The 14,513-nt window shown below is 31.1% G+C and overlaps 1 protein-coding gene across 6 annotated transcripts in view; it reads right to left on the reverse strand.

The window, feature by feature from the left end:
• Positions 1-14,513, reverse strand: part of LOC126742663 (uncharacterized) — a 222,033-nt gene that overhangs the window by 95,407 nt on the left and 112,113 nt on the right. The window lies entirely within an intron of this gene.

A 14,513-nucleotide genomic window follows, 5' to 3' on the forward strand; every position in this document is an offset into this window, starting at 1 on the left:
AACTCACAAATTCGGGGTTCTTATAAAAATTCCTCAGGGCATAATAACTCGAATGTTAATAGGTCAAATCATAACAATTCAAATAGCAATTTTTATAACAGCAGGCAAACTCGACATATTTCTAATTCACGCAACTTTAATAGATCAATAATAGACTTAACTGAAGAAATAGCCGTGTAAGCCAAAATAATGGCCAGCGCGGATATTTTATGCAAAATTCTAATACTACAAGGGCACAATTTAGGGAAAATACAAACTCACATTTAAATAATACAAATCAGTTGTTTCTTCGACTAAGGGGAACATAGAAAATCAGAAACCTAAGTTACTACTAAATTATATAACAGTTAATTATCATGGTAAATATTTAAAACTTTTACTGGATACAGATGCCGTAATTTTTAAAAATCATATTGATAAATTTGAAAACGTTAATTATTCAGAAACAATTAAAATAAAATGGAATTTCTGGTTCTCTTATTTCTCAAGGCTCAGCAAACGTATGTTTAAATGTAAATAATACAAATGTATGCCACACATTTTTGCTAATTGATGTATTTGATAATAATATTCATGATGTTATAGGTTCAGATTTTTTTCTTTACATTCTTTGCCACATAGATTTTGAAAAGTTTGTATTTTCTTTTTATTACAGTGACAATATTATAAAAATACCTATGCAAAGTAAACATGAGATGTTGACTTTAATTCCAAAACGAACTGAAATAATAAAATATTTTAATGCCGAAAATAACCATAAAGATTATGATGTTTTTACAGATGAAGCAAGTGAAGGTATTTTTATAGCAAGTGCAATAGTTCGCCCTGAATCGAATATGATACCGGTAAAATTTCTTAACGTAAGCGACCAGGATATTACTATAAAAAATTTTAAACCAAAAATTGATTTACTTAAAAATTATGATTTACGTAATTTTGGAGATAATTGTTCCGTTAGTAGAGTAGAAAAACTATTAGAATTAATTAATTTAAATTATTTAAATGATAAAGAAAAATTTGCTTTACAAAGGATATGTGCTAAATATTCTGACGTTTTCCTTTTAGAAAACGATCCATTAACCACCACTAATATATATAAACAAAAAATTTATTTAAAACCAAATGCTTCTCCTGTATACAAAAAGCAGTATCAACTGCCTTTCTCTCAAAAAGAAGACATAGATATACAAATTAATAAAATATTATAGGATGGTATTATTGAAGAAGCAAGATCTGTGGATCTGGAAGAGTGGTATTCACCTCTCTTGCTAGTTCCAAACAAAGTTGACAATAATGGCAACAAAAGTGTTAGGCTGGTAATAGATTATCGAGGTTGTAATTCTCAGTTACAGGATGAGAAATGGCCCTTACCCTGTATTACTGATATTCTTGACTCTTTATCTAGTGCAACTTATTTTTTACATTTAGATCTGTCACAAATTTATCATCAAGTAGAACTAGATAAAGCTAGTAGGCTACACACAGCATTTCACAGTAGGCAGTAAAGGACAATACCTAATGACTCGTCTTCCTATGGGTTTAAAAATAAGCTCTAGCGCTTTCTCCAGAGAAATGACGATAGCGATGTCCGGTTTAACCTATGATCGATGTTTTGTTTATTTAGATGATCTTATTGTCTTCGGAAAATTTTTTTATGAGCATAATATAAATTTGGTAAAAGTACTTCAAAGGACGAGAGAGGTTAATTTAAAGTTAAACCCAAATAAATGTGATTTTCTTAAGAAGGAGCTTCTGTACTCTGTACTAAGGTCATATAGTATTTTCAAAAGGGGCATTACCTGACGCTCAAAAAATAAAACCTGTCCAGCATTATCCAGTACCAACAGATGCAAATAAAGCCAGAAGATTGTAATATATAGAAAATATATTACACATTTTGCTGAAATTGCTGTACCTTTAAATTGGTTGTCGAGAAAAAATGTCCCATTCAAGTGGACGTCTGAATGTCAAAAATCTTTTAAAGCACTAAAAATGCTTTAGTTAAGCCTCCTGTCTTGCACTATCCAAACTTTTCTCCAGATAATACCTTCATTTTAAAGACTGATGCTTCCGGTTATAGTGTAGGTGCCGTACTCTCAAATAACGATGATATGCCTATAGCCTACGCAAGTAGAGCATTAAATAAAGCAGAAAAACAATATTCTACAATTAAAAAAGAGCTGTTAGCAATAGTCTTTGGTCTAAAACATCTTTCTTGTTACTTGTATGGTAGGAAATTTATTATTTATACCGATCATCGTCCATTAGTTTATCTGTTTGGAATGGCTAATCCTTCTAGTAGGCTTACAAAGTTTAGGTTACTTATAGAGGAATATGACTTTAAAATAAGATATGTTAAAGGTAAAAGTATTGTAGCCGCTGATGTACTATATAGCTGATATACTAATAAAAGAAAAGGGTTTTAAAATGTGCATAATAAAAAAGTCGTCCAAAAAATAACCGATTTAGAAAGTAAAAGAATTATTCTCAATGATTTTCACATCTGTCCTGCTCATAACCTCCGTCCTGCCGACCGGAGGTTACGCGGGAATAAACAGAATGCATAATAATATAAAAAAAATACTACTTTTGGTCTAATTTGCATCGAGATGTTGAAGATTTTGTAAAACATTGATGTAGTTGTCAACATTATAAACACTTTAGGCCTAATATTCAACTAATGTCTATCACAATTACGGCATCTTCAGCATTTCAGAATGTTCACTTAGATATAGTAGGACCATTAAATAAAGATCATGAGGGAAATAAATATATTTTAACTCTACAATGTGAACTCTCAAAGATTGTAGAGTGTTATCCTCTAAAAACCAAGGAATCCACAACCTTAGCAAGAAGTTTTGTTAATAATTTTATTTTACGATATGGTAATCCAAAATGTGTAATTTCTGATCAAGGTACTGAATTTATTTGTTCAACTCTAAAAGAAAAATCTTAAAAATTAAACAATTGTCTTATAGCCTATCATCTTGAGACAATGGGATGTCTAGAAAACTCTCACAAACATCTTAACGCATATTTGCGAATACAAACTGGGAAAAATTCAGAATCTCGGAGTTCATGGCTACAATTTTGGTGTTTTTCTTATAATAACGGTGTACATACTCAAACGAAATATACACTTTATAAACTAGTTTTTGAAAAAACAGGCGATTTACCATCTAATATTATTCACAAAATTGATCCACTTTATAATTTTGATGACTATCCTTTTGAATTAAAATACCGATTACAAAACGCTTGGTTCAATTTAAAAAATAATCTGGTCCATTGAAAAGAAAAGAGAAAAATTTATTTTGATAAAAAATTCAAAATTCTTTACCTTAAAATTGGAGACTTTAAGTCTTTTGAAGTTTTGCTTAAAAACAATTCTGGTAATAAAAAAGATCCAATTTTTACCGGTCCATATATTGGGGTTGAAGACAAATCTCCCAATGTTTTAATTAAGATAGGTAATAAGTTACTCAAGGTTGATAAAATATATATATATATATATATATTAAAGAATGAATAAGAAAGGATTATAGATATATAGATAGATATATATAGATTTTTATATTATATATATAGATTAGCAAGGAGAAATTCTTTATCTGGCTCAAAATCATATAAGTTTTTCCTGATATCTTTTTGCTTCTGAAATTGTCATCCTGTCATTGAAATATTCAAACATTTCTCTTTTGTTTCTGATGATGCTTGTAAAAAACGAATGGACTTTGTTGTTTCGAGTGTATGACCATGAAGTGTGTCTTTGGTAATTACATCTTGCAACCCATTTAGACCCTGAAATAACACCATAATTGTATATATCATAAACACAATAATAAACTTCATACACATAACATTATGAAACACTAGTAATAGATTTGAAATATTTATTATAAATTATAATGTACACAAAATCCTTTTTTTGCCTATTAGGTGTATTAATAACGATAATAGAACTGGACTACTTTACTACTAGATTTATTGTATCCATTAGTATTTCAAAATCACTATATATTTGTTGCTGTTCTTTATTAATTTACCTGTGAATCTACTCACTTATTACAAATTTCTTTTAAATGTAAGTAGCTTCTTACCTTCATGAATGGATCTTTCTTTTGTGTATTTACTGTATCTAATTTGATAACAATTAAGATTGATGCACAATACTTGGCATTTTGGAAAACCCTTTTTATTGGTCTCTGCTGGAACCTTCATAAAAGCACTATGATGACACACACATTTTTTTCTAATATGTAGAGTATTTAAGACAACTTTGTTGACATTATATTGAATGACAATGAAAGGAGGTAAATTTGCTTTTTAAAACAATGGTTTATATAAATAGAAGCAAATGCTTATACTTAAGTTTTCTGATATAAAGACATTTCACTTTAATGCAGCAAAAAGAGATAGAGGTAGAGTAAAAGCATTTGATACATAACAGTTTATTACTAGGACTAATTATGTACATACATATAAACAGCTTTTGTTTTCATTACTTACTAACAATTATTTATTTTCCCTACAGAGCATAAGGACCTTGCATTCCATTCGGTGTTGGTATTTTTTCTAAATTTTTTAACCCAAACATTAACATCTTCCATTGTCTTTAAATTGCTACGCACTCAAGCTTTATTTTCTTCGCATTTTGCAGTATGTATTACGTTACAAAATTCACGTGGGAGACAATTGTCAGTAATCTTTTGCACATTTTTTTTAAAAAGATGTATGAAAAAAGTCAATTGCAAGAATTACCATATAACCCCTAACTATACGTTATTTTCACTTATTATGTATAATTTAATCCCTTACTGTTTTCTAGATTATAATAAAAGTAAAAGCCCTATTGTAAAAAGATAGATTTAGATTTTAGCTTTAGTTAAATTAACATAAGATTTGTTTGTAACGTTCTTAAATGACAATTTTTTAAAAAGCTTTCTCGAGATTCCGTTTCATAACTGGCGCAGTCGTCCGGAGTTTAGTTAAACGATATCCGACAAAAATCGCAGAATCTGTCCGTTTCAACAGTTTATCGACTAGTGAACCGAATTTTCAAATACGAATCTACGAGAGGCAGCACCCAGGAGGAAGTCAAACTTATCTATTCGACCAAATCTATTGGAAAACCTAGGAACATTCAGGCAACGTCCAACTTCGACCAACACCTTAGCCTAGGCTTGGCAACACGAGCATCGGTTCCTATAGGCAACGTAGTTTTAAGGTCATCTAGTCCATAGGATAATGTAGTAGCTATTATTCATCGCTGGATTTCTACTGTAAATGCTCATTTTCCTTTCTTTTCCTGTATATAAATATATTTTATCGTAACCTATTTCAACGTTTAAATTTCCTGCTTTTGCGTAATTGCAAATCTAAAACAACGATTTTCTTTTACGATTGGCATTTATTTTATTATTTTTAGTGTAGAGTATTATTATTATATTATTTTTAGTATTTTTAGTATTATATATTATTTTAGTTAATTTTTGCATAAGTTTTATGTTTTTTTTTTAATGAAATTTTATTTCTCAACATATTGAAGAGTTACTTTTTAGACTAGAAAGATTAACTCTATCGAATTCAGAAGCTCATTCTTCATCTAGTTTACAGTTGATAATATAGTTAATATTTTATCTGGCACCCAATAATGTCTTTGCATCAAATCCTCAACATAGTGGCACAAACAATATTTTCATCCCAAGACCTCCCCAACCACAAAATTTTCCACTCCAACTTTTTGGACAAAAACCATTTGTTCCAAACTCAAGCTTAAGATTTCCAATGAATCCTAATAATAATAATAGAGCTAACCCTAATTAACCTTCTTCTATTCGAAGTTACAGCGTTCGCAGTAATTTAGATAGACCTACACCAATGGACACAAGCTCTGGTACAGCTATTATTTATAATAGGCTCCATAGACTAAATTACAAAGAATTTACCGAACATAATACTTATTATGACGACTATCAAGATTACGTAAGTAACGTATATCCTTACTCTACCCAGAATGCATACTATGCAGGGCAAAAAACTCTTATCAATGCAACTCTCAAGTACCCGATTATTATAATTCACAGAATGACATGAAACTGGATGAAAATTTTCAGCCTACACAGTCGACACAGAAGCCGACAAATTCCAATAATTTATGAAAAACAAGAAGCCTTAATTTTAAATGATCCTGATGACTTTCAACAATCTTTTAATTATTCGATTACTGTTTCTTCTAGATCGCAACAAATAGTTAAAGTACCAGTAACAAGTAAAACTGGAGCCGGATTTTTACAACATAAATTTGAAAATAATTTGAAAATATTTCTGATTATTTTGCCACTACTTTAATCATCAACCCAGAAGAAATTCTAATAACACTTAACTTTATAGAACCCTTAGAAGCAGAATCTATTAATCCTTCTGAACTAAATTTTGTAAAAAAATGGACGCTAACGAATCTCTTTCATTTGACCAAAATAACTTTCTTAAAGAAAACCTCAAAAATATCCGTTTAGATCATTGTAATATAGAAGAAAAACACTTGATTAGAAATCTATGTTTTGAATATAAAGATACCTTCTATTGTGAAAAAATTCCTCTAACTTTTACAAACCAAATTAAACACCAAATAAAATTAGACAATCATACACCTATTTTTACCAAGAGCTATCGCTATCCAGAAGTCCATAAATCCGAGGTAAAACAGCAAATCTCTAAAATGCTTGAACAAGGCATAATCCAAAATTCATGTTCTCCTTACTCCAGTCCAATTTGGATCATTCCGAAAAAACCAGATGCATCAGGAAAACGTAAATGGCGTCTTGTTGTTGATTTTCGTAAGATTAACGAGCGTACCATTGATGATAAGTATCCTCCCCCTCAAATCTCTGACATTTTGGATAAGCTTGGTAAAAGCACATATTTTACCACTCTTGATTAAGCCAATGGATTCCACCAAATTGAGATGAATCCAGAAGACATTTCAAAAACCGCCTTTTCCAACGAAAATGGACATTATGCATTCAAAAGGATGCCCTTTGGACTGAAAAAAATGCCCCGGCGACATTCTAACGGGTTATGGATAATATACTAAGAGATCTTCAAAATGAAATTTGTGTGGTTTATTTGGATAATATTGTCATTTTTAGCAGCTCTCTCGAAGAACACATTTTTCGAAGACAAGTTTTCGAAAAACTTCGATAAGCTAATTTCAACATTCAGCTCGATAAATCTGACTTTTTAAAAAGAGAAGTCTTACTTAGGCCAGAGAGAATACTTAGGCCATGTTAACACCACTGAAGACGTTAAACCAAATCCAGAAAAAGTCTCAGCAATTTTTGAATTCTAAAATCCCCCAAAGATCTTAAGTCGTTTTTAGAAATGTTAGGCTACTATCGTCAATTTATAAAAGACTTTGCAGAAATAACTAAGCCTATGACGATTTGCCTTAAGAAAAATCACAAAATAGTCCATAGCCCCGAATTTATAAAATCTTTAAACCATTGTAAACAACTACTCACCAATTCACCAATATTGCAATATCCAGACTTTACGAAACAGTTTATTTTAACTACAGATGCTAGCAGTTATGCAGTTGGAGCAGTCCTTTTCTTAGAAAATATTCCAAACGACAAAGCCATAGCGTACGCCTCAAGAACCCTTAATGATACAGAAATAAAATACTCAACTATCGAAAAAGAATTACTCGCGATAGTTTGGGCATGTAAACATTTTCGACCTTACCTTTTTGGCCATAAATTTAAAATTTACACAGACCACCGACCCTTAGTATGGCTTTTTAATATGCGCGAACCCAATAGTAAATGAGTAAGATGGCGATGTAAATTAAAAGAATTTGATTTTGAAATAATTTATAAAAAAGCAAGTCAGAATACTAATGCCGACGAATTATCCTGAATTTGCTTAAATGCCATAGAAAACGAGAGTATTTTTAATAACCCTGGCATCACAAACGACTTCATTCGACACCTATCGAACACCTTCGAATTCTGCGGGATCGTTTTAAGGGAGAAGATGTCAAAATTTTAACGAAATATGCTTTAATAGCTTATAATCGCTCAATCCATTCCTCAACACAGTTTGCACCGTTTGACTTTACATTTGGTCACACAAGCTCAAAAGACCCTTTTCAACTTATAAAAACGAGTGTTTATACTGAAACCTCGTCATTAAGAATCACCGAAATTCAGAAACGCACTACAATAACATTGAACTTCCCTATATCAACTTGTCTTCACTTGACAGAGAAGCAATTGCAATTCACTTCACCAACCTGGAGTTGACCTCACTAGACCTAAATGAAGTCAAGCATATCCAGAAAGCCATGGATATGCAACATCAAAGGCTCGACCGAGCTCTAACCCAACCAGTCTATTACCAAAAGACGAGCATTTGGACCGTGCTACTCTATATCCTTCTAGTAGCTATACTTACCTACCTCTTGGTGCGGAAACTGATGTCCAGACTACATAAGAAAGAAGCAATCCAAGGAGACCATATGGCAAAGCAAATCGTCATATGACCTCACCACTCCTGTGCCATCCGTTAGTTCGTTTCTTAGGAGAGAGGAGTTATGGACCATATAACCCCTGACTATACGTTATTTTCGCTTATTATGTATAATTTAATCTTTTACTATTTTCTAGAATATAAATAAGAGTAAAAGCCCTATAGTAAAAAGATAGATTTAGATTCTAGCGTTAAGTTAACATAAGATTTGTTGGCAACGTTCTTAAATAAAAATTTTTAAAAAGCTTTTCTCGAGGTTCCGTATCATAACTACCACACAAAACAATGGATCTGCTGTTTCACAAGAGACAAATTGTTGGTTGCCTAACACAGAGAGGGTTCGACCAATAGGAAAAGCCGCTTTCTATAATATTGTCGTAGGTCTGTAAATAATCGTAAAATGCAACCCGACATAAGCGTCTGGCAGCAGAACAGTCCTCCAATCAAATGCCCGGAATGATCAATGATAATACGCATCGCCGTATTGGTCAGGAATGCGCGCTGGATAAATCTCTAAATATCCACTATTTTCTTTCTGCGTTTTGCTGGTTATGCATATACACAGCCGACTTTACTCGAGCCGCGAAATAACAGTTGGCAACGTCGCACCACGTGGGAGATTCGGATCCGTTTTGGTAGATCCGTTTACGCTTTGGCTCTACCGAGATGGACGTTCAATTTTGATTTTGCTTTATTGACAAATAAGAATATTTTATTTATGTGATTGATTTATTTCTTCAAATATGTATAGGCGCCATTAATAGTATATAAATGCATTATTAGACTTTTTCCATATAGTCTAGTCTTTTAGTTATATAAATTTCAGCAATTAATAAATTAACAACTTTTTCAGTCGGTGCTAAAGAAGTGAATACAAGGTTTAAATAATTAGTGGTGTCGTTAGTTTTATTCAGTCAAAATTTGGTGACACATCAAAGCTAGAAGAAAGATACTGTAGGTACATCTTGTTGGGTAGATTAAAATAATCTCTAAGCAATTCATATGCGCAAGGCCATTTAATATATAACATAAAAAACATTATTATAGTTGATGGGTAATAACGTTTTTGCTTTAAAATAAGCAAAGTTATTTGGTCTATTAAAAGTATTACTCAGTTACAAATGTCACTATCTTTTTCATCCTCTAAGTTGTGTGAATCAGAGCTTTCCAATAAATTTAACACCTGTTTTAGGAAATCTGAATTTTGGTTAATAAAGTCATGAAACTTCAGAAGACTTATACCTAGTTAATAGATTTTCGAGTTGAGACCACCTACTTAATTTCAATTCGAAAGGTAAAATCCAATTTAGGTTATTTTGGGACAACTCATTCTTTTTTAAGAAGTCTTTAACATGTAGATCGCTATCTATTGATATTTGATTGATAATATTTATACAAGCATTATTCAAGTTTAAAGTATAGAAATATAGTTTTATATCCCCAACAATTTTTACATTCCACAGGTCAAATATTAGAATTTTTTAAGAATAATTACTCATAAGATCCTGAAAATTTGTTATGGAATCAAGTTGCTCAGAGGCTTCATTGGCAAGTTCTTTATGTTTTTGTGGTTCACTATTTCTTTCAACTGGATTTTTTCTAAGAAGAGGCACTGTTTTTGTTAAATATGCAGCTAAATTTGGAAAAATTTGAGGCACTGCTGAGTAAATTAATCTTTAACTCTAATTTTAGTGAGTGTGCCATCAGGCAAAAGATAATCATCTTCACGGATAATATCGTTCGAGTCAAAATGCTTGGCACAAACTACAGAATATTAAGATAATTATCTCTAGGTATGGTTTTTAGCCATTTAATTTTAAGTTGTTCATCTTTGGGAAAGCCGAAAACAGAAATACTTGCCTCCCCCGCTCTTAAACTACTTTTGTAATTAGATTTACATCTGGGAACACAGCAGGAAAATTCGCATGTTTCAAAAGGCAAAAAAATTCTTCAATGAATTCCTATATACAAATAAAGCAAATAGATTTACCTATACTTACTAATACTATGGGTATTCCTTACCAGATTTCCTCCAAATATGTTTATAAATAAAAAAAACTACATTTTTTGATGTGAATAAAGCATTAGCCTTGGCTCTTAGGCATAAGTTTCTAGTTTTAGTAAAACACAAGATATTCACAAAAAATCCCAAATAACACAGATAAGAGCACAACACAAAAATCTTAAAAGTGATATGTAATATAAACATGAAAATGGATAAATAGCAATGACTCACTTAAAAAGCCGGCCGGCTCCACCTGTTTCTGTTTACAAACAAGGTGTTTGTCTTTATAACAATTTATCACTGTTTTTATAGTATATAACACCCATGTCCCATGAGAACTGAAATGAAAACGGATCTGAGAAGCCATGTGGCCGATCTTATCATTTCGCGGCTTGAATAAAGTCGGCTGTGGTTTTGTGCTTAGTGGCCACGAACTTAATAAATATACCTGGACTGCCAATTCAATGAAAAGTTAAATACCACTACTAGGGGGCCGCCATTTTGCGTGATTGTGTCCTTTCGATGTTGGCCACTCTGACAAATTTCAGTTGTGCCAATTGTAGGGAAACAAAACAATTAAAGCTTTTAAGAGGTTATGTTTACAAATACAAAATAGAAAGTTACATTTAGTGAAGAATTTAAGATAGTTGCGTTAGATCTGTGATTTTTTTTGTACTTCTTAAGAATTTCGTTAAAATTTATGAAAGTAATCCTCACCCGAAATTATATCACTAAATACAGACAAAGTTTCAATTAACTTGGGATAGATGTATGCAGTTTAAAATATTTATTTTATTTTGATAATCTTGAATCTTATAAATCTAAACTTAAACTTGAATCTTATAAATCCTAATACCATGAAAATGAGGATCTTCAGTTACATTTTTGCTTGTATTTACTTAACAAGTTCAGTTAAAAACACTTTTATTTTCTTTCTATTTTTACTGTTACAACTTTGACTTTCCTTCTATGTACAGTGTTCCCACATTATAAAAATCAGAATATCTATAAAAATCAAAATATAGATGATTTTATGAGGGTTCGTAATTAGCAAGGGTTTATATAAAAATAAACAACTCTATATCGCTCCGTTTATAGAAGAACGTCATAACTAAAAAAACTGGATTTTGTAGATAAATTATAAAAACAATTCATAATCTAACCTATTATTTATGTGAAAGACCGTCACAACTTGCAGTTCATAACATTACCGACAGATGGCACAAGTATCGTTTTACACTTCATCAGATTAACTGATCGGTTATGCGGAAGAACGACAGTTTACTTAATTCGCAAGAGACTGTACGTTTGGATTTGTACCGCGATTATGTTGAGGAATGTAAGCGCAAGAACATCCCTTATGGAAAGTATCTTATTTATAACCAAGTTTTTCACAAAGATTTTAATATTTCGTTCTTTACTCCTAATGTCCGTTGTGTGTTTCCTATAATAATGGCTCAGATACTAAAAAAGAAGAACTACGTGCTGAATACGAAAACCATATCATAGAAAAGAATTTATCGCGATTAGAAAAAGATAACGACAAAACAAGAATTAGCAACAACTATGTAGTCGCTGTTTTTGATTTGCAAAATGTCCTGCTATGCCCCAAGGGTAATGTGTCGCTTTTCTACTATAAGTCTAAATTAAATGTCTTAAATTTTACCATCTATGAATTGAAAGGAATAGCAAATTTAGATGAATGTTTCTGCTATGTCTGGGATGAAACGAATGGCAATCGAGGAGCAAATGAAATAGGATCTTGCTTGCTGAGCTATATAGAACATACATCAAAGGCTAGATCCGAATGTGACGATCTCCAATTGGTTTTCTATTCGGATAATTGCGCTGACCAGCAAAAAAACAAGTACCAAATTTCTATATATATGTATGCTGTAAGTAAGAAAAAAAAAATTCGAGCTAAAAGTAATGTAATATCACAGACTCTTGAACCTGCATACAAATCTAAAACTAAATTAGTGAACGTAAGCGGTCAGATCTTTAAAATTTAGTAAATGATGCAGGCATTCCATCATGTTATGCAGATTTTTATAATAACCTGTAATAAGTGCTATCTACTGTTTGTATCCTTATTACGAGTTTTGTACTTCCTTAATACAAAAAAAGTCAAAGATTGTTTTTTATTTCAAATTTATTTCAGCGTCACAATATTAAAAAAGTTTAAATATTTTTCTTAAACAAAGTCACAATATGATATATGACGATACAGTTAAAAAAAATAAATAATGCATTTTTTTGGAGAAGAAAGACACAAGTGTTCATAAATCATAAATTTCTTAATTCAAGTGTAAAGTCTCATGTCACTTGTTAACCACTATACTTTGAGGTCTAAAATCTGTTGAATTGTTACAAAAGAGTAAAAAATCGTTATTCTTTAAACCGCTATTTTGACAAATATTAATTTTTGGGTTATGCCGTTTTCCTATAAACGGAGCGATATATTATTCTATCATAAACACAGAAAATTCACAATAATTTCGGTTTTGAGAAATAGTGAACCAAATATGTTTAAATAAGGATGGTGATACATTATCCAGGTATTAAATAAGGAGGAGGCTATATCGCCTATTGCAAACGATATACCCAAGCGTCGTTTACAAATCGCCAAAAACTAGGCAATCCGCTATACTCACACGTCAAACGTCAGCGTCGTCAACTTCATTACCATTATTTAATTTTGTTCTTGATTAAATTTAATTTGCGTTAGTTTTGTTGTTGATTTAATTTAATTTGCGATCTCTCGCTTGGCAACGAAAACTATTTTAACTTACTTGATAGTTTGACGTACCTAATTAGACCAATGAAAATGGTAGAAAGGCGTGGCCAAATTAAGGCGGGAAAATTCAAATTTAATGTAATAAGAAATTTTAAAATTTTATTATTTAACCGCGATATCCAAAGCAAACACCTAATCAAAAAGGTTACTTTTTAGCATCAGAAATCGATCAGGATAATATAAAACTTCAGCTTTATTTTACTTTATATCTAAATGAGTTAATATACTGCATTAATCAGTTAACAATAGTGTACAACATATTCCCCATTTCAAATTGAAAAAAAAATGTTTGCAGTACAGATTCTAGTGTTGATATTGTGACACAAAAAAAAGGAACATTTTATAAAGTATATAGTTCATCCAGCAGACAATTAACGTAATGTTTTCAGATAATATTTAAGACTAATGACATAAGTACTAACATCCATGTACTAAACCTACATAAGTTAAAAGAATACTAGTTACTAAAAATAATTTAAAAACAAAATATGCCAGACCCAGACATAAAGAGCAAAAAAATACTTACATAAAATATAACTACATTTCTAATAATCTTCTTTTAAAAATAAATGTAAATTTCACTGCTGAATAAATTATCTTTGTTTAATATATACTTCTACTCTATACATATGTCTCTTAAATATTTGAAAATTAAATATTTGAAAGATGAAACATCTTGAATGAAACCAAGTGAATTTGATTTTATTACGGACTAAAAATTGACAATACAAAAAATTAAAAAACAACAGTTATAAATTAAGTTACATTTTCTTACCAGATACCTAAACTTCAAATCAATTAAAACATTACTTCCTACATTAAAAAAGAACTTTTTAGGAAAAAAGTTATTGATTTAAATTTAAAACAACCCCAACCCACACTTCCAGCATACATTGGATTGAAAAACAAAGTCAAATGATATGACAAATGATGTTCTATCAGTCAATATCAACAACGTCATTTCTGTTAGCTCCTGTTAATTTTGCCTAGCAAGATAACCGACATACGATTCCGATTTTCACCATACTAGCTTCATACATGTGACTGCTCCGATATAATTATAAAACCTTCATACCCAAGCTCAAGGAGCTTAACTGTTACAACACAAATGCTTCATACATCAATTCTATACGTCGTTATGTTGTGCGGCCGGACGCTCGTCAACCCGAGACGCTCCTT

This window comes from Anthonomus grandis, chromosome 12 (genome assembly GCF_022605725.1).
Source record: "Anthonomus grandis grandis chromosome 12, icAntGran1.3, whole genome shotgun sequence".
Classification (NCBI taxonomy): domain Eukaryota; kingdom Metazoa; phylum Arthropoda; class Insecta; order Coleoptera; family Curculionidae; genus Anthonomus; species Anthonomus grandis.